The sequence below is a fragment of the Pleurodeles waltl genome, chromosome 11 (assembly GCF_031143425.1).
Source record: "Pleurodeles waltl isolate 20211129_DDA chromosome 11, aPleWal1.hap1.20221129, whole genome shotgun sequence".
NCBI classification, from domain to species: Eukaryota; Metazoa; Chordata; class Amphibia; order Caudata; family Salamandridae; genus Pleurodeles; species Pleurodeles waltl.
In genome coordinates, this window is record NC_090450.1 from 966,980,309 (window position 1) to 966,999,910 (window position 19,602).

Genomic DNA, 19,602 nt, shown 5'->3' on the forward strand with positions numbered 1-19,602 from the left:
TCCCATCTCTCTCCTCCCTGGTGTCTGCCTGCCCTCCTCTCTCAGTGGTACCCAGGCCTGCCCCGGGCCCTGGTCTCTCCTGGTCTGCGGAGGATGTCAGCGCTGCACTGACAGACTGCGCTCCCTCCCATCTCTCTCCTCCCTGGTGTCTGCCTGCCCCCCTCTGTCAGTGGTACCCAGACCTGCTCCTGTTCTCTCCTGGTCTGCTGAGGATGTCTGCGCTGCACTGACAGACTGCGCTCCCTTCCATCTCTCTCCTCCCTGGTGTCTGCCTGCCCTCCTCTCTCAGTGGTACCCAGACCTGCCCCTGGCCCTGTTCTCTCCTGGTCTGGGGAGTATGTCTGCGCTGCACTGACAGACTGCCCTCCCTTCCATCTCTCTCCTCCCTGGTGTCTGCCTGCCCTCCTCTCTCAGTGGAACCCAGGCCTGCTCCTGGCCCTGGTCTCTCCTGGTCTGCGGAGGATGTCTGCGCTGCACTGACAGAATGCGCTCCCTCCCATCTCTCTCCTCCCTGGTGTCTGCCCGCCCTCCTCTCTTAGTGGTACCCAGACCTGCCCCTGGCCCTGTTCTCTCCTGGTCTGCGGAGTATGTCTGCGCTGCACTGACAGACTGCGCTCCCTTCCATCTCTCTCCTCCCTGGTGTCTGCCTGCCCTCCTCTCTCAGTGGTACCCAGGCCTGCTCCTGGCCCTGGTCTCTCCTGGTCTGGGGAGGATGTCTGCGCTGCACTAACAGACTGCGCTCCCTCCCATCTCTCTCCTCCCTGGTGTCTGCCTGCCCTCCTCTCTCAGTGGTACCCAGGCCTGCTCCTGGCCCTGGTCTCTCCTGGTCTGGGGAGGATGTCTGCGCTGCACTAACAGACTGCGATCCCTCCCATCTCTCTCCTCCCTGGTGTCTGCCTGCCCTCCTCTCTCAGTGGTACCCAGGCCTGCCCCGGGCCCTGGTCTCTCCTGGTCTGCGGAGGATGTCAGCGCTGCACTGACAGACTGCGCTCCCTCCCATCTCTCTCCTCCCTGGTGTCTGCCTGCCCCCCTCTGTCAGTGGTACCCAGACCTGCTCCTGTTCTCTCCTGGTCTGCTGAGGATGTCTGCGCTGCACTGACAGACTGCGCTCCCTTCCATCTCTCTCCTCCCTGGTGTCTGCCTGCCCTCCTCTCTCAGTGGTACCCAGACCTGCCCCTGGCCCTGTTCTCTCCTGGTCTGGGGAGTATGTCTGCGCTGCACTGACAGACTGCCCTCCCTTCCATCTCTCTCCTCCCTGGTGTCTGCCTGCCCTCCTCTCTCAGTGGAACCCAGGCCTGCTCCTGGCCCTGGTCTCTCCTGGTCTGCGGAGGATGTCTGCGCTGCACTGACAGAATGCGCTCCCTCCCATCTCTCTCCTCCCTGGTGTCTGCCCGCCCTCCTCTCTTAGTGGTACCCAGACCTGCCCCTGGCCCTGTTCTCTCCTGGTCTGCGGAGTATGTCTGCGCTGCACTGACAGACTGCGCTCCCTTCCATCTCTCTCCTCCCTGGTGTCTGCCCGCCCTCCTCTCTCAGTGGTACCCAGGCCTGCTCCTGGCCCTGGTCTCTCCTGGTCTGGGGAGGATGTCTGCGCTGCACTAACAGACTGCGCTCCCTCCCATCTCTCTCCTCCCTGGTGTCTGCCTGCCCTCCTCTCTCAGTGGTACCCAGGCCTGCTCCTGGCCCTGGTCTCTCCTGGTCTGGGGAGGATGTCTGCGCTGCACTAACAGACTGCGCTCCCTCCCATCTCTCTCCTCCCTGGTGTCTGCCTGCCCTCCTCTCTCAGTGGTACCCAGGCCTGCTCCTGGCCCTGGTCTCTCCTGGTCTGCGGAGGATGTCTGCGCTGCACTGACAGAATGCGCTCCCTCCCATCTCTCTCCTCCCTGGTGTCTGCCTGCCCTCCTCTCTCAGTGGTACCCAGGCCTGCTCCTGGCCCTGGTCTCTCCTGGTCTGGGGAGGATGTCTGCGCTGCACTAACAGACTGCGCTCCCTCCCATCTCTCTCCTCCCTGGTGTCTGCCTGCCCTCCTCTCTCAGTGGTACCAAGGCCTGCCCCTGGCCCTGTTCTCTCCTGGTCCGCGGAGGATGTCTGCGCTGCACTGACAGACTGCGCTCCCATCTCTCTCCTCCCTGGTGTCTGCCTGCCCTCCTCTCTCAGTGGTACCCAGACCTGACCCTGGCCCTGTTCTCTCCTGGTCTGCGGAGGATGTCTGCGCTGCACTGACAGACAGTGTCTCTCCCCTCCCATCTCTCTCCTCCCTGGTGTCTGCCCGCCCTCCTCTCCCAGTGGTACCCAGGCTTGCTCCTGGCCCTGTTCTCTCCTGGTCTGGGAAGGATGTCTGCGCTGCACTGACAGACAGTGTCTCTCCCCTCCCATCTCTCTCCTCCCTGGTGTCTGCCCGCCCTCCTCTCCCAGTGGTACCCAGGCCTGCTCCTGGCCCTGGTCTCTCCTGGTCTGCTGAGGATGTCTGCGCTACACTGACAGACTGCGCTCCCTCCCATCTCTCTCCTCCCTAGTTTCTGCCTGCCCCCCTCTGTCAGTGGTACCCAGGCCTGCTCCTGTTCTCTTGTCGTTCGGTCCCCCCCGACCCCCCCACAGGCCGGATCCTAGCTCCCCACGGCTCCCAGTGTTAATCACCCTCCTGGTTGGTGGGTGGGGAGGAGGGGTGCTCTGGCTCACAGGTCTCTGCTCTCAGGTCATGTTCTCCTTTTGTCTTGTTTTCCCGCCTCTCATTAAGTGGTTCATCTTAAGCCTTCCCTCATCCCTCTCCTTCTCCCTACTCTCTTCCGCCCTCTTCCCACTGTCTCTCCATTCCTCTTCTCACCTCCATCTCTGCCTCCCCTCCTCCTTCACTTTCACCCCAGTGTCTCACCACCCTCAGTCTCTCCTTTCCTTCTCTCCACTAGCCAGTCTCTCTTTCCCTCTCCCTCTCTACTTCCCCTCTCCTCTTCCCTCTCTCTCCCTCTCTCTCTCCCGCTCACACTCCCCCTCTCTGTTCTCCCTCTCTCTTCTCCCTATCAAGAGCTGTAGTTTCCATCAGGCTGTCGTAGAAAAACAATTACCTTGATCCCTCTAAGCGCTAGTGACCCAGTCATAGGAGCTGTAGTGACCCTTGACTGTGGGAATGTCCTCATTCTGGGCATCTCGAAAAGATATCAACAGGTTACAAAGCGTGCGGACGTCGGGGGTGTGTGCGAAGAGATATCCGAGGCAGAGGAAGGCTCTGCTGACCGCCAATCCTCTCACGAGTTCACTTCAAGCTACCAGGAGCTGTTTTTAAATCCCTTCAGGCCGTGGCACCCGGAGATCTGCAGGAGATCTTCTCACACTGCTTCCCTTCATGGGTCCCTTGGATCCCAGGATCTGTTAGATTCCTTTCAGTCTCCCTGGTACGAGTGGAAAGCACCCGAGGGCTCCTCGCTCTTCTACGTCCTTTGGAGTTATGGAGAATACAATCACTCAATCAGTTTTTATAAAGCGCAACTACTCACCCGTGGGGGTCTCAAGGCGCTGGTGGTGGGTTTGTGCCTCATTCGAAGACCCAGGTCTTGAGGTTCTTCCTGAAGATAGTGAGTGATGGGCTCTGTCTGCGGTGAGTGGGCATGTTGTTCCAGCTCTTTGCTGCGAGGTAGGCAAAAGCTCCTCCTCTGGCGGTGGTTTTCAGGATGCGTGGGATGGTGGCTAGCGCCTGCTGGGAGGAGCGGAGGGGTCTGGCGGGGTTATGGAAGGAGATGCAATGGTTCAGGTAGGATGGTCCAATGTTGCGAAGGGCCTTGAAGGTGTGGGTGAGTAGTTTGAAGTTGATTATCTTCACCACTGGTAGCCAATGGAACACAGGTCTCTTCCCTCTGCAAACTGATTCTCACATGAAACAGATTTACAAATCTTTCATGCAATGCGACTCAGCAACCAAATATGCTCAACGACGCTGATTGCACAAGGGATCAAACACAGTGTCGAGCCATTTCTACTAACATTGACCCGCTGTGGTGTCATCCCCGGCACTGGCCCTGTAATAAGGCTGCCTCGCACGATGTACAACCCTGCAGCATGGTGCAGGGGGGAGTATGTGCTGTTTGGCACAAGACTGTACTGGAAGCACACCCGTCCAGAGCCAATTCCTATGCCTATATGAACTCAGAAGGATCCTGGTCATGGGTGTGCACTGTGTACTTCAACACAAATGCAAGGTGTGTTTTTCTGTTTTTGAGAAATGAAAACATTTCCCCTTGTTAACGCCTGCATCAAGGAGGCTGGTTTCTGAGGCAAAGAAGGGTGTGGCTATCTAAGTAGATTAGGCTTTGCTCAAAACTTTGGGTGTTTGCACTGATCTGCCCAAGTAATGCCCCAGTAATGTCCTTTTGACGCAAAGAGACACAAGACAATGCAAGGTATTCTTTTGCGATGAAAAAAGGGTGCCTTTCCAGCTCAAAATATCTAGCAGCCCTTTTCTCGCTCAATGTCTTTCTCCCATCCCTTAAACCCAGGCTGGTACTTAAATGTGTACTAGGCACCTATCCACAGAGCCACCCATAAGGAGGTATGCGGCCCCTACAAGCAAAAAATATTTTCCCCATGCAGGTGTTGGGGTGGTGTTAGTGACCGCAAAAATTACTTGATGTGGACAGCACTTGCACCACCCCATCCTCTGCAATCCTGCCTGGCGTGTGTGCACGTACCTACACACCCACACACCCACCCACACTGAGGCTCCAAAACTGGAAGTCATGTTTCAAACGAAAAATAATGGAAAAAAATAGTTTAGCAGAAGTGCAAGGCATAGAATGACAATTGCTGATGAATGTTAGAGATGCAGGATTGAGTATAGAGAATTGTATTTCTCTCTTCACTGGAATGTATGGAAATGAAATCTGAAAATCTCAAGGCTAGCAAGTATTACACAGGCTTTTTTCCACTTACAATTTGATTGTGCTGAAAATTTAGGAAAATTAATAAGAATTGATTTGAACTTCGCCAGGAGATGCTGTCATTACAGAGAAAGGTGAACCCTACAGAGAAAATGTGTTACTGAATAATACCTTTACAGAGAAATCACTACAGAAAAAAGTCGATTCAAAACAAACTATTTTAGGCTCTGACACTCAAAATAAAAACCACTCAAGCTGACTTGCAGTAAACTGGCAGCTTCTTTCCAAACCATAGAAGTCAGAACCTCAGACTTTGCTGGTTTCATTGAAATCTTCACATCCAACACCTATGTATTAGTTATTATGTCGGACCCATCTATCCATAGGTGGGATTTGGAGAATACTTTAATGTTCATTCTAAATCCATGAAGGTCTTCTTGCAAAATTGTCTTTCTTCATTTTCCCTTCCAGCTTTTTTCAGGAATATACACAATCCTGCATTTACTTCTGTTTGAATTGTGTAAAATAGTAGGTTTCAGTCTTATTGGGATGACAATCCTCAGAGTAATCTGTCAAGTGGAGACCCGAGAAAAAAAAGGGGGGGGCATCCAAAACACACTTTCCCCACACAGTTTCATGAGAAAATGTAACTTCAATATCACAAAAATGGCTAAATGGAATATTTGGCAGACATTTGGCAGAAAGCTAGTCCTTGGTTCAAAAAGCATGCCTTCTGTGATTTGATGTAAATCTGTTCAGTAGTTTTTGAGAAATGAAGATTCACATTTTTTGCATATTTCACACCACAGACAATATGCAGAGCTGACAGATCACAAGATGAGATCTGATTGTCTGCCACCAATGGGGGGTCGATGTGTTTGGTTTTTGGAGAGGGAAGGTACAACACTTCCCTCAGCCTGTTTTATGCACTGAGGACCCCATTCTCCAAGTCCACATTTCACTAAGTGGGGATATAAGTGTGTGACCCCCACAGCGCCCTGGGCCTTTTTAAGGCTCGCTGTGTCCCCATCTCCTGTGGCTCATTTATTTGTTCAGAAAGGGGGCCCTGTGGACCCCATCACCTGCTGCCAATTTCTGTATGTAGTTATGCATCTATATAATTATTACTTTACTCCTACTGTAGAAGAAAGAAAAAAATAAACTTTGTCTCCAATGCACTACTCTATGTCTCATCCTATACCTCTCTCAATCTATCCTCTACTCTCTGACGCATGCTAAACCTCAATCTATTATTATGATCTTCCAAATAACCCTTTCTAGATTCTTCCCCTGATGTATCCCTCCTTTGAATAATCCCAAATCTCATTTCACAACATTAATCTCACTAATCCCTTTGCAGACTCTTCCCCTCTGCATCTCTCCTTTGACTCATCCCAAGCCTCATCTTACTATTATGATCTCCAAATAACACTGTCTATCCCAGAGGTCTTCAATCTTTGGGACGCGACTGCTAGGGGCGCCTTAGAGTCCTGGGAAGGGGGTTGCACATACCCCCAGACTGACTTTGTTTTGGAAAAAGACAGCCAACCCTCCGATCATTAAAATGCTTCAGCTGAACTTTAATTCATCGAGTCTCCTATGCTGTGAAACAAAGCTGCACACACAGCTATAGAAGCCTTCCTGCCAAGGTGCCTGCTTCCTGAATGAAATGCAAAAGTGCGCGACGAGTTAATCTGCAAATGCAAAGTGTGAACTATGCAAATGTAAAGGATTCTGGCTTTAATTGATCAAATCACTCCAAGCTTTGTGATGGCAAAGAGTTGTTCTTTTTGAGTGGTAGTGCAAAGAGTTAACAACTGGGCTGTGAAGTGTGTGTTTTTAATTGTAATTGTATTTACACTTTGCTTACTACCCCATAGGTAGTGTGGAAGGGGCAGCTATTAAAAAAGTGTATTACACATGGTCTGGTATTACTTAAATCTACATTTTGGAAGCGCCATTTTATTGTAAAACTATTTGCACATTTTGTAGCAGTCTATCTTATACTGTGTGTAATTGAAGTTTGAAATAATGAATTACATATTCATAAAAATTATTTGCTATGGGAATTGGGGACATTCATGGTTGCCAATGATGAGGAGTACCAGGTTCTAGAACTTTTTGTGAGGAGGGGGTCCCTATGCCTAAAATGTTTTGAGAGGGGGGTCCCGGCCTCAAAACGTTTGGAGACCTCTGGTCTATTGTCTTCCCTCCTCGATCCATCCATTATCCTGTTCAATCCAACTAACGGACTCTCATGTCCATCGCACAACTTAACTCATATTTCCCTATGCTAATCCACTACTAATCATTTTTGGGTTCAGGAGTAGCGTGCTATTCGTCGAAAGGCGATTTGACCCCTTATCAGGGGTAGCAAGCACTATATAAATACAATTACAATTAAAATATTTATTTCAATCTCTTTATTTCAATATGAGTTTAAGAATAAATTAACGAGTTGAAGGTACTACAGATGGATAGTGGGAGGTTTAGGGATGGAAAAGATGGTGGTTAAGGTGTAGAGGGATGTTCAGGGTTAGGGTGTGTTTATGGCTTCAGAACAATCATCAGGTTCCAGGTATGGATTAGGACACGATTGCTGGTTTAGAGTTACATTTAAGGGTAATTATGCAGCTTAGAAGCAGGTGTATAGAGCACACTTTCCATGAAAAGTGTTTTTGTACCGGATTTTCTTTTGAAGTTGTTTGTCTCTTAATTAACAAAGGTCTGGTGAGGTTGTAGTGACTGATCAGCCAAGAGTATTGCTGGTTTCTCTTTAAAGGTCTACTTTGTAATGTCAGAGATGCTTCTGCCAGCAGAGTGTGTGTGTTTTCCATGGAATGAATTAACAGGAATGTCACTGCTGTTTTCACCGGGCTCTTTAATTCATGTGCAGTTTCTGGTAGGCAGATATTAAGACAGAATTCAATTATTTGTTGGTAAAACACACAATTATTAGGTGCCTCCGGTAAGCTTTCATTGGAAGTGTGAAAAACACTGGAAGTGCGTGAACCTTCACCGACTACTGTTAGACAGTCCTACTGGCTGCATAAATTCTAGAAAGTACACCTGCCTTTGTTAGACACTCTTACCAAGGCCACAAATACATGATAATTTTGTTCATTTTGCTTGACATACCTACGATCAACATAAATGTTTGATTGTTTTCCAGCCTTTGTTAGGCACTAACCACAGCCATTAAATAATGATTGTTCTGTAGCCATTGTTGGACAATCCTATCGCTGCTGTAAACGGAAAGTTACTCTTCCCCGTTTGTTAGATAACCCATCGCAAGTGCTTAATTTGTGCTTGTTGTTTCCGGTGTGGAGCACCTTAAGGGCCAGCACTTATTTTACTGCCTCAAGAATTTACTGCGAGCAAACAACACATGTGGGAAAGACGGAGGAAGAGGAAAACGAAAGCGTCACAAGGGGAGAAAGCAGAAAGCTGCAGGAGTGAACTTAAGGGGCAGGGAGTGGCTGTAAATGGATTGAGGAGGCCCGAGATGGCTTCAGGATTACGCTGCCTCAGTATTCCATGTTCGCACACTTAATTGCAGCAGCCGCGTGTTTCAGAGAAGAGCTTTTATTTACAAATTAAGCACTGCCATTGCCACCATACATTCATGATTGTTCGCTTGTCTTTGTTTCACAACATTACCACCATGACATCAACAAGTGTTCTCCAGCCTTTGTAAGACAGTGGCACAAAGTACATTAGTGTTCTCTTGCCTTTGTTATGGGATGTTCATCACTGTTAATTCATAATGGTTCTGCTTTTGTTAAACAATCCCACCATCTACGTTAGTTCATGACTGTTCTAATCTAAAGCATTTGTTAGACAATCCATCCAACATCAGAATGTCACATTTGAATTCTTACCTACCTACCTTTGTTGGGCACTCAGCAACATCATAAATGTATTTGTTCTGCTTTTATTAGGCTTTTTTAACAACGCAATACATTCAGGATTATTACCTTGTATTTGCAGCACCTTTCAACGTGCACCAAACATTTATGATTGGGACAGGTGTGCCCAGATGTGAGACCCTTGCCCACTCAGGTTTAAGACTCAAGCTGCGTTCACTGATGAAACTCAACCAACTGGTCCAGGATGTAGCCAGATCTGAACTGTTCCTACTGGAGCAGGGCCAAGGCTGGTAGATATCTGTCTACAGTGACTCAGGCAGGCGAGGTGACCTCAAGCACTAGACCTGTCACCCTTTCTCAGTAACAATGCTATTTGCACATGCCACACACCCATTAGGACTTGGAAAGGTGTTAATGTGCATTGGACATCCGCCCACAGCATTTCCCTTCCTACCTGAAACTGGCAAACCCTCGGTAGGATGAAAACATGTAAATGTGATTTCCTCAGGCTTTAGCAGGAAGAGTCATTCCTTCTGAGGGATGGCATGCAGCTCAACACTTGAGAACTAATGTAGTGACTTTTCAAAAGCTCAGTGAGAGGCAGTGAGGTTCATTTGTATTCGATGCCTGTGTCTGCGATGTTCAACGCACCACCTTTGAGAGCAGAAGTGGAACTCACCGCCTGCAGTATGAGAACTCACTGCCAGCAGTGTGAGGAGAACTCACCGCCTGCAGTGTGAGGAGAACTTACTGTCTGCAGTGAGGAGAACTCACTGCCTGCAGAGTGAGGAGAACTTACCGCCTGCAGTGTGAGAACTCACCGCCTGCAGTGTGAGGAGAACTCACCGCCAGCAGTGTGAGGAGAACTCACCGCCTGCAGTGTGAGAACTCACCGCCTGCAGTGTGAGGAGAACTCACCGCCTACAGTGTGAGGAGAACTCACCGCCTGCAGTATGAGAACTCACTGCCAGCAGTGTGAGGAGAACTCACCGCCTGCAGTGTGAGGAGAACTCACTGCCTGCAGTGAGGAGAACTCACTGCCTGCAGAGTGAGGAGAACTTACCGCCTGCAGTGTGAGAACTCACCGCCTGCAGTGTGAGGAGAACTCACCGCCAGCAGTGTGAGGAGAACTCACCGCCTGCAGTGTGAGAACTCACCGCCTGCAGTGTGAGGAGAACTCACCGCCTGCAGTGTGAGGAGAACTCACCGCCAGCAGTGTGAGGAGAACTCACTGCCTGCAGAGTGAAGAGAACTCACTGCCTGCAGTGTGAGGAGAACTCACCGCCTGCAGTGAGGAGAACTCACCGCCTGCAGAGTGAGGAGAACTTACCACCTGCAGTGTGAGAACTCACCGCCTGCAGTGTGAGGAGAACTCACCGCCAGCAGTGTGGGGAGAACTCACCGCCTGCAGTGTGAGGCGAACTTACTGCTTGCAGTGTGAGGAGAACTCACCGCCAGCAGTGTGAACAAAACTCCCCGCCTGAAGTGTGAGGAGAACTCACTGCCTGCAGAGTGAAGAGAACTCACTGCCTGCAGTGTGAACAAAACTCACTGCCTGCAGTGTGGGGAGAACTCACCGCCTGCAGTGTGAGGGGAACTCACCACCTGCAGAGTGAAGAGAACTCACTGCCTGCAGTGTGAGAAGAACTCACCGCCTGCAGTGTGAGGAGAACTCACCGCCTGCAGAGTGAAGAGAACTCACCGCCTGCAGTGTGAGGAGAACTCACAGCCTGCAGAGTGAAGATAACTCACCACCTGCAGTGTGAGGAGACCTCACAGCCTGCAGTGTGAAAAGAACTCACTGCCTGCAGTGTGAAGAGAACTCATTGCCTGCAGTGTAAAAAGAACTCAGTGCCTGCAGTGTGAAGAGAACTCACCGCCTGCAGTGTGAGGAGAACTCACAGCCTGCAGAGTGAAGATAACTCACCACCTGCAGTGTGAGGAGACCTCACAGCCTGCAGTGTGAAAAGAACTCACTGCCTGCAGTGTGAAGAGAACTCATTGCCTGCAGTGTAAAAAGAACTCAGTGCCTGCAGTGTGAAGAGAACTCACCGCCTGCAGTGTGAGGAGACCTCACTGCCTGCAGTGTGAAAAGAACTCACTGCCTGCAGTGTGAAGAGAACTCATTGCCTGCAGTGTAAAAAGAACTCACTGCCTGCAGTGTGAAAAGAACTCACTGCCTGCAGTGTGAAGAGAACTCATTGCCTGCAGTGTAAAAAGAACTCAGTGCCTGCAGTGTGAAGAGAACTCACCGCCTGCAGTGTGAGGAGACCTCACTGCCTGCAGTGTGAAGAGAACTCATTGCCTGCAGTGTAAAAAGAACTCACTGCCTGCAGTGTGAAAAGAACTCACTGCCTGCAGTGTGAAAAGAACTCACTGCCTGCAGTGTGAAAAGAACTCACTGCCCGCAGAGTTCAGTGTGCTGCCTCTCAGGGCACAACTCACTACCTGCGGTATTCAATGTGCTGTCCTAGTGTGTGGATCTTACTTCCTGCAGTATTCAGTGCACGGCCTCCAAGTGTGACACTAGTGGGGTTTCAGTGCACTAGCTCGGAGTGCAAAACTAACTGCCTGCGGTATTTAGTGCAGGTGAAACAAGCCCTAAGCACATGCAAACCAAAACGCAATTCCACAAAATAGTGAGGTTTAAACCTTCCTTTGTTTGCTTTATTCCGTATCTCTTTAAATCCATGCCACAGCCAGCCAACACGTGTTTCGTCACTCGGTCATATACCCCACAACTTCCTCAGGACTGGAAAAAAACAATAGCACAACTTACAATCAAAATTCCAACATTTTACACTTTGTCCCCAAGTTAGTCTCAGATCCAAAAGTGAACATATTAAAAATTGTTGAATGAATTGTAAGATAAATTGAAGCCACGCTCTCACACAATAAGGCAGGTACACAAATACCTCACTTGTGTCACACGTCCATTGCCACGCCATCATATAGGAATTCCTACTGTAAACCACACCAGTCTAAAGACTGGAAACTCCTACAGTAATCCATAGGTAAATACCTAATAAGGTCCAGGTGCCATTCGGAAAGAACATAGACATAGTCACTAATTGATATTTCAAAAAGACAAACTATTGAAGGATTATGTGTCGATGAGACCCAGCATTACCTTTTGAAGAGGTCAGACACTGACAACTTTACTGAGTCCCAGTTACCCAAAACAGCTGTCACAGGGCAATTGGCTTATACAGCAGACATTGGGTTTTCACAAATGCGGACACCTGAGAACGTGTAGGTGGGCGGAGGACAAGGTTAGGAATTTCAGAGGAATGGATATGAAGGAATATGCCATAAGCACTAATATTACCTCTCAATGGAAATTTTTAATTTACGTTATTACTTGTAAGTGCAACCTGAAGTGCGTAAGAAGGACTGTACGGACTCTCAAAGAAAGATTGGCTGAAGATATAAGAGCTGTGAAGTCAGGCAATACTAAACACCCATCAACGGTTCATGTGATATATAAGGGATATACAAAAACGTGACATTTTGTGGCATTGACCACGTGCCCCGGGACCCTGGAGGAGGTAATAGGCAATTGTTGCTGAGAAGACGTGAAGCTAAATGGATTATGAAATTACAGACTGTGGAACATGGGCTAAATATCAATCATGAATTGCAATACTATTTGGGCGCCCAATGGAGGAAGATGTGGTTCTGAATTGTAATGTGCCAGATGTGTTATTGCCTCTCCATCAAGGATAGGGTAATTCTATTTGGAGTGATGGTACAGGTTTACCCAAGTAAAGATTAAAGTTAAGGCGGTTTGATATACACTACAAGCAAACCATGGAACTATCTCACTAATACTGAGGGTAGTTATCTGTAGCTATGATAATTTTGCACTTAACATGATGGTCTGGTATTCACAGGTTGTAGGGATGACACATACATTCCATTTCATTGTTGGAATATTGGGACCTAATGATAAAGGAAGCTTTCTAAAATGACCATACACAGTAGATAGGTAGTCCATCATTAGTTTAAGCCAGTTCCTTGTACAAACTTAAAAGAAATAAAGTTGCAACAACGGGATCAATTAGATGAAACTGAGAGTTTGATATCAAGCAGAGAAGTGGAAAGGATTTTTACGGAGGCAGTACAGTGGGTTGAAAAAGATTCATAATTGGTGTTTTGTTTGGATCTATCCAGATTATTAAGATGAATGATACATTACAAGATGTCACCAGTGATGCTGATGGACGTATTGTTCTTCATTGCTTTTAGTACTGCAGTGTTACCTGTTAGACAAAAGGTAGTAAGATGGCGCATGGGTAGACCGTGGACACTGAGAACATACACATCTTAGCTCACAGGAGCAATTTATAAATACTCGGTGAGGGATATTACGGACTGCAATGAGGATGATGTAGTAGGGTGTGAAGTATGTACTATGTATTTGTGGTTACGAGGTTAGGCCGAGGGGCTTCAGTGGGACTTGATATGTATGTGAGATAGATAATGGACAGGAAAGTTGATACGGCACGTGGTATAAGAGTTATATGTAGATGATACTTCAGCATCAGGACGAGTGTTAAGTAAGCGAACACTTCAGGAACACAATCTGAAGTTAACAAATGTTATCTGAAGTTTTTGCATTTGTCGCCCCAAGTGGGAAGGGTATGCCCAGACGTGGGTCCCGTGCTCTCCATGCCACTGGAGTCAATCTGGCCTGGCTGATGAAGGGTGATAAAACCGGACCTAGGATGCTTGTTTCCAGTCCAGGGAGGGCCTGGCTTGGCAGTTCGGGCTGGACTGTTCCGATTGGGAACAGGGTCAAGACTGATTTGCATATAGCTGGGTCCAAACTGGAACGGCATGGGTGGCAAAAAAACGATGGATTTAGGCCCAGATCTCTGTACTGGGGGTGAATGTTTGACATTGTTCAGCATTCCGTTCATCACTTGTTGTTTTTGCATTTTTAACAAATAAGAGGATGCCACAGGGAATGGTAAAGCAGGATATATTGAGTATGTGCTAATTGTGATACGGATATGCCGCGTGATCCTTCGGGTACTTGTTAATAGACTAATGTTAGTGGAATACCCGTTGATGTATATATTTATTTATTTTCCTTCAGTTAATTATTGCCATTCACACGAAGGGTGACCGTAACATGTCTCATTAAGATACTGGATTGGCTCATAAGTGCACCCCAGAGGATATCAGAATTATTGGATGACAGCCAGGTGCGAGTAGCAGCCTAGGTTGAAGGTATGCACCATGGTCATATTATATGACTAGCATAAGTGATGATGGTCGGTTCGGTGGTAATTGAGTGGGACTCTGTTCTGTTTCAGCTTCAGTCGACAAGAAGAAGGCATTTTCACACGTCACAGGTGTTTAGTGATGGCTAGTGAGTCTGGGTTTGGGTATTAATTAGTGACTATGTCTATGTTCTTTCAGAATGGCACCTGGACCTTATTAGGTATTTATCTATGGATTATAATGGGAATTTCCAGTCTTCAGTTTATGTGTTCTATATATTGGGTGCAATGAGACTGGTGTGGTTTACACTAAGAATTCCTATGTGATGGCGTGGCAATGGACATGTGACACAAGTGAGGTATTTGTGTATCTGTCTCATTATGTGAGACTATGGCTTCAACTTATCTTACAGTTCATTCAACAATTTTGAATATAATTTCACAGTGATGCATCGGTTTCCACTCAGTTCACTTTTGGACCTGCAACTAACTTGCCATGTGTGACAAAGTGTAAAACGTTGGAATTTAAATTCTAAGTTGCGCTATTGTTTTATTACAGCCCTGATGAAGTTGTCGGATATCTGACCCAGTGACGAAACACGTGTTGGATGGCTGTGGCATGGATATAGAGATACGGAATAAAGCAACCAAAGGAACGTTTAAACCTTCGCTGTTTTGTAGAATTGCATTTTGATTTGCATGTGATTAGGGCTTGTTTCACATGTATTACCTGGTTCGTTAATTGGGATGTTGGACTGGCAACCCCCCCACCCCCCCCCCCCCCCATTTAGCACTCTGTATTAATATCTCCTGTATACTTGTGCATTGTGTAAGAGCTCCGGTTTCCTTATGGGCACCCTTTTTTGTATATTCAGTGCAGGTGCTCTGAGTGTGACACTGCTGAGGCATTCAGGGGCATATTTATGAGAGGCTTGCACCCCCGTTGCCTCACTGACAGTGACGCAATAAGATCGCAAACTTTTTAACCATATCTATGAGGCTAAAGCCACTTTGCATTGCTTTGAATGGCCTCATAGATATGGAGTAAGGCTGCACAAATCGCTGTGTTTCCTTACTCTGCATTACGGAGAAGTTCCATGGGCGTTGCGGTGGATGTTCCCACGCATTCCCTGATTTCAAGGGCCATGTAAATCTGGGGGTGCGTCAAAACCTTACACCTCCCACATCCTTTCCTTTTACACTTCCTGTACCCCTGCAAGAATGTCAGATAACTAACTTTACAAAATGCTCCAACTTTGCAGTTGAAGAACATTAAACATCGAAAACCAGAAAGGGAGCACCCTGCCTCACACTCCAGCATGCAGTAAGCCCCAGTGCATCATGGTAAATGCAGTACAAGTTCGTTTTTTATCCTTAAAGTAAACTGTCGTTTTTCACCTTAGTAAGTGCAGCAAGTGCTGTAAATCTCTGGACACGTGTCTCTGGGTAAGCCCTTCATCAGCAGAGAGCAGCTTTGTCTGTGGGGTTGTTGGAAATGCTGCCAAAAGTCCTCTCAGGTTTCTGTACCACTCACTGGCACGCAGGTGCTTCAACCAGAGCTCGTCAACTCACTGGCTCAAGGGAGCCTTCTTAAACAGGAAAACCTACTGGAAACCTACTTCCAGCGTCTATGAATGATTTTCAGAGAGCAGAGGAAATAGAAAAAGACAATCCTTACCCAACGTTTCTAAGTTGTGTAGTGTCAGAGAGATTCTGATGTAAGAGTCTGCACTTTAGAGAGAGCATTGCACAGCACGCATCTAAGCCTTCTCTGGCGATCTATGCGTAGATTACTTCTGGAAGTGGATGCTTTCAGTAGAAATACTATGCTAGACTGTTTGCATTTGCTTATGTGTTGCGGTGTGAGACTGATGGAAGGCTGGCTGCGTAAAAATCTTACTAGACATAGCTGTCTTCTTTTTTTCCCCATTCAGGGAATACAGCGAATTGTTACCCATATTTTGGCGTAATGTTTGCCAAAGTTTAGCAAATTTTCGAGGGGGTTCCACTGTCTCTACGCATAATGAATACCTCATGGCTGAGCATCAGTAACGGCAGTGAGAGTCAGTTTCTGATTATCTGGTGGAGCATTATTACATCATATGCAAGAGAGTTGGGAAAATATGGCCTTTATTACCAGTTAGAGCCCTCACTTTAGGCATCCTGATTGGTCAGTTCATAGGCTGCATGTTCTAATATAAGGTGAGACTGTAAATAATTGAAGAGGCACAACTATGGGGTGAAACATATTCCCTCTTGTGCACACTATGAGAGACACTCTCAGTGCTGTGACCAGGGCCACTGGAATTATGCGGCAGGAGGGGGGGGGCAAATTATGTGGCAGAGTAGAATAAATTATATGGCAAGAAAGAGCAAATGATGCAACATAATGCAGCACATTATGTAATAGTACCAATTCATTATTTTATCATTTTATTTTACTTGGTAACGCTGTCTGGGCATTGGCTGCACCTCGTTAGTACCAGTGTAGTACCCGAAAATAGCAACAGGCAACACAAAGGTGACCAGTCCAGTTTTTCAAAGGGCAATCCAATGCAGGGCAACATGTGCCACTACATTTTTTGTTACTTTTGAACCATTTGAACTAGAATCATTTTTTTTTGCTAAAATCTGCAGATTACGCGGCCAATGATGGGTTATGTGGGAAATGCGGCAAATCTATAATTATGCAAAAAATGCCACGGTCGCACAATTGCATTTTTCCAGTGGCCCGAGCTGTGACTTTCATTAAAAGAGCTGCTAGTATTGCAAGCCATATTAAACATTTGTACAACAACCCGAACAGAGCTGGGGGTAAACGGAACAAGAATGGGGAACAAAGACGCTTGGTCCTGCTAAGCACAAAACATTTTTACCAAACGTATGATTACCAGAACCTGGCAGGTAATTGCCGAGAGGAGATGCTTCAGCATAAGTCTATAGGTAAGAAAAATAGTATATGTAATTAGGTACATTGCACCGTTTATACATACATTAATCTATTCAGCCTGTGTGTACTTTGTAGGCCAAAGAGAAGAAAAATACATTCTTCCCAAGTAAAGAATTAATACCTTAATTAGATTAACAAAGTTATTTATTTACATTGTGGGGATTAGCTGGTTAATAATGTATGTCCTTGGACTCTATTCCGTTTCACTCTTGGTGCAATTTGTGGCTTGATTTTTTCATTGTGTTGGGTGATGGGTAGTCATTTTTTTTTCTTTCTCTGCATGTTTATGTTGTGTTGTGTTAAAAGTGTTTACTAAGAGCACATATACATGAGCCTCTTGGCGCTACGGATTTTAGCAAATCAATGACAAAACCTAAGCAATAAGATCATTTTTGGGTTAAAAGGTCAGTTTTAGATGCATCTTAAAAAGTGAGCAATAGACTTTAGAATGCAGAGATAAGGAGTTCCACAATTTTACAGAGGAAGAGAAAAATATTGTCACCAGGATCTTCAGGGAGAGTTGTGGACTCATCAGAGGCTGGTCTTGATGGAGGGACAGAGAGAGTTTATAGACTGGTGAAAAGGAAACCTCTTTCTGAATGATGCCAGGATAACTGGGTGCCAGGACACCAGGGGGGGTTGCCTCATGTGTCATTGACTTAGCTATAAAGATAATTATGTTAAGTATGGGGCCCCCAAAGGACAGATTTGGTTTAGTAGGCTAGGTAGCCAGAGTTGGCATGATCCAGTCTTGGCTGAATTCTCACTTTTATGACAAGAATAGCAAAGTCACGGTCCAACAGAAAAGTTTTTTCAAGAATGTTTTAGTTGAAGAAGACATCTGTCCTCCAACTTGAAAGCTAGTGATTCACAGAAAAGGAAGTTTCAAGATGAAAACCCAGAGTTTTTACAGAATTTGCAGGGACCTATTACAGCAGGTCCGGAGATATCATACCTAATATCAGAAGCCGTAGTCAGAACCTCACTTTTCAATGGATTCATTAATTTAAGAAAATTCAGAGCCGTTTCCCATTGAGTAATGGTCAGGCAGTCATTCCGCTTCTCAAGGATGGGGTCTGGTGAATGAGATTTTCTTGGCGGAAGGAGATGGTAAAGATAAAGTGCGTGTCACGTGCGTGCATGTAAAAGCGTGCATCGTGCTTATGGAGTAGATCTGGCTAGCGGGAGCCTGCAGTGAATGACTTCATGCTTTAGGGGTTGTGTGGCTCGATACTCAGGAATAAAGATACTGCCAACTCCATTTTAATCCTTAACTGTCATCATTATATGTTTGTTAAATAAACTAAGCCTTGCCACCCCCAACACGGGTGTATGTTTACTAGTCTCTTTGGTGGGTGGAAGGACTGCTTGGCGCACGTGTGGCCGAATTTAGCGCCCTGACATCGCCGCATGGCTAAGCTCGGCGCTATACAAAACGTCTTGGTAAAGATATACATGAAACACGCGTAAGAAGTGAGTGCTAAAGGGTTTCCTGGTGGCAGGTTCGTGTTTCGGACCCCTGGACGGTTCCAGCCACCGTAGGATTGTGGGAACGAGAGAAGGCGCCTTGAAGAGCGTAATGAAGCGCTCTCCACAAAGGGGAACACTTTTTGAGGTAAAGAGCACATGTGAACAATTGGTGATGTGATTAGGGATTTAACATAATGTGTTACTGAGAAATTCCCTTTCCAGAAGGCCTCTCAGGGAAAACAATTTGTTCTATGGCAAAACTGCTGACGTGACCTCAGTCTGGCGCCCTGCATTCCAATCCCAGCTTCGGCACTTGACCAACTATTCGTGTGATCTGGGGCAAATCACTCTATTACCTGCCTGAAATTCTAAAGGTAAAAAACTACCATTTTCTGTACAGTAGTGTTTCAGTTCCTCGTCCTTTCTGTGTCCATCACTGCGCCCAGACTAATCGGTTCACACGGGGACCCCCGCGAAACTACTCTGCTACAATAAAAAAATGTCTGGTCCCTGGCGGTCTTTTCTTTATATCCAATACCTGAAACAAGTAAGCGGCTATTAGATCTGTGTGTACTCACGCCCAGGGAAAATTCTCACGAAAAATGCGTGAGCCTTGGGCTCCTGCGGCCCAGAGCTCCTTGAATCAGGCCATTAATTTCCGATAGCCGGGTTAATAAACCCTACGGTGCCTTTTTAGTCCAGTGCTGCGTCGGGGCATTCTCACTGCGGGTGTTTGTAGTGAGAAACGATGACACAGCTGAAGGGGGGCGTGGGGGGGGGACACCACACACCCCGCGCCTGCTCGGGTTTCACTGGAGATAAGAAGGGGTTAGGGGTTAGATGGCTCGTTTATAGGTGCGATTTCACTGAGCTCAAAACAATCAACGAAAATAACCGGCCCGGGGGGGGGAGGGCTCAGGGGGGGAGAAGGAAAATAGAGGAGGAGAGAGGGAAACAGAGAACCCGAGAGGAGGTAAAGAATTAAATGGATGGGGCGAGGGGAAGCAGGAGAAAGGAAAGAGAGAGCCAGCGAGGGGGAGCCAAGAAAGAGGGGGAGAAGTGAATGGGGAGGGAACGAAGAGCGAGAGAAGAGAGAGAGAGAAAGGGCGACAGAGAAAACGGATTAAGTGCACGAAAAAGAGAGGGAGAAAGAAAGGGAACGGGATAGGGCGCGAGAGAAAACGAGAGGGGGGAAGAGAGAAAGAGAAAAGAAAATAAGA

The 19,602-nt window shown here is 47.2% G+C and overlaps 1 protein-coding gene across 1 annotated transcript in view; it reads right to left on the minus strand.

Annotated features, from left to right (window-relative positions):
- LOC138266432 (carbonic anhydrase 15-like) overlaps window positions 1-19,602 on the minus strand; it is a 136,990-nt gene that overhangs the window by 115,319 nt on the left and 2,069 nt on the right. The window lies entirely within an intron of this gene.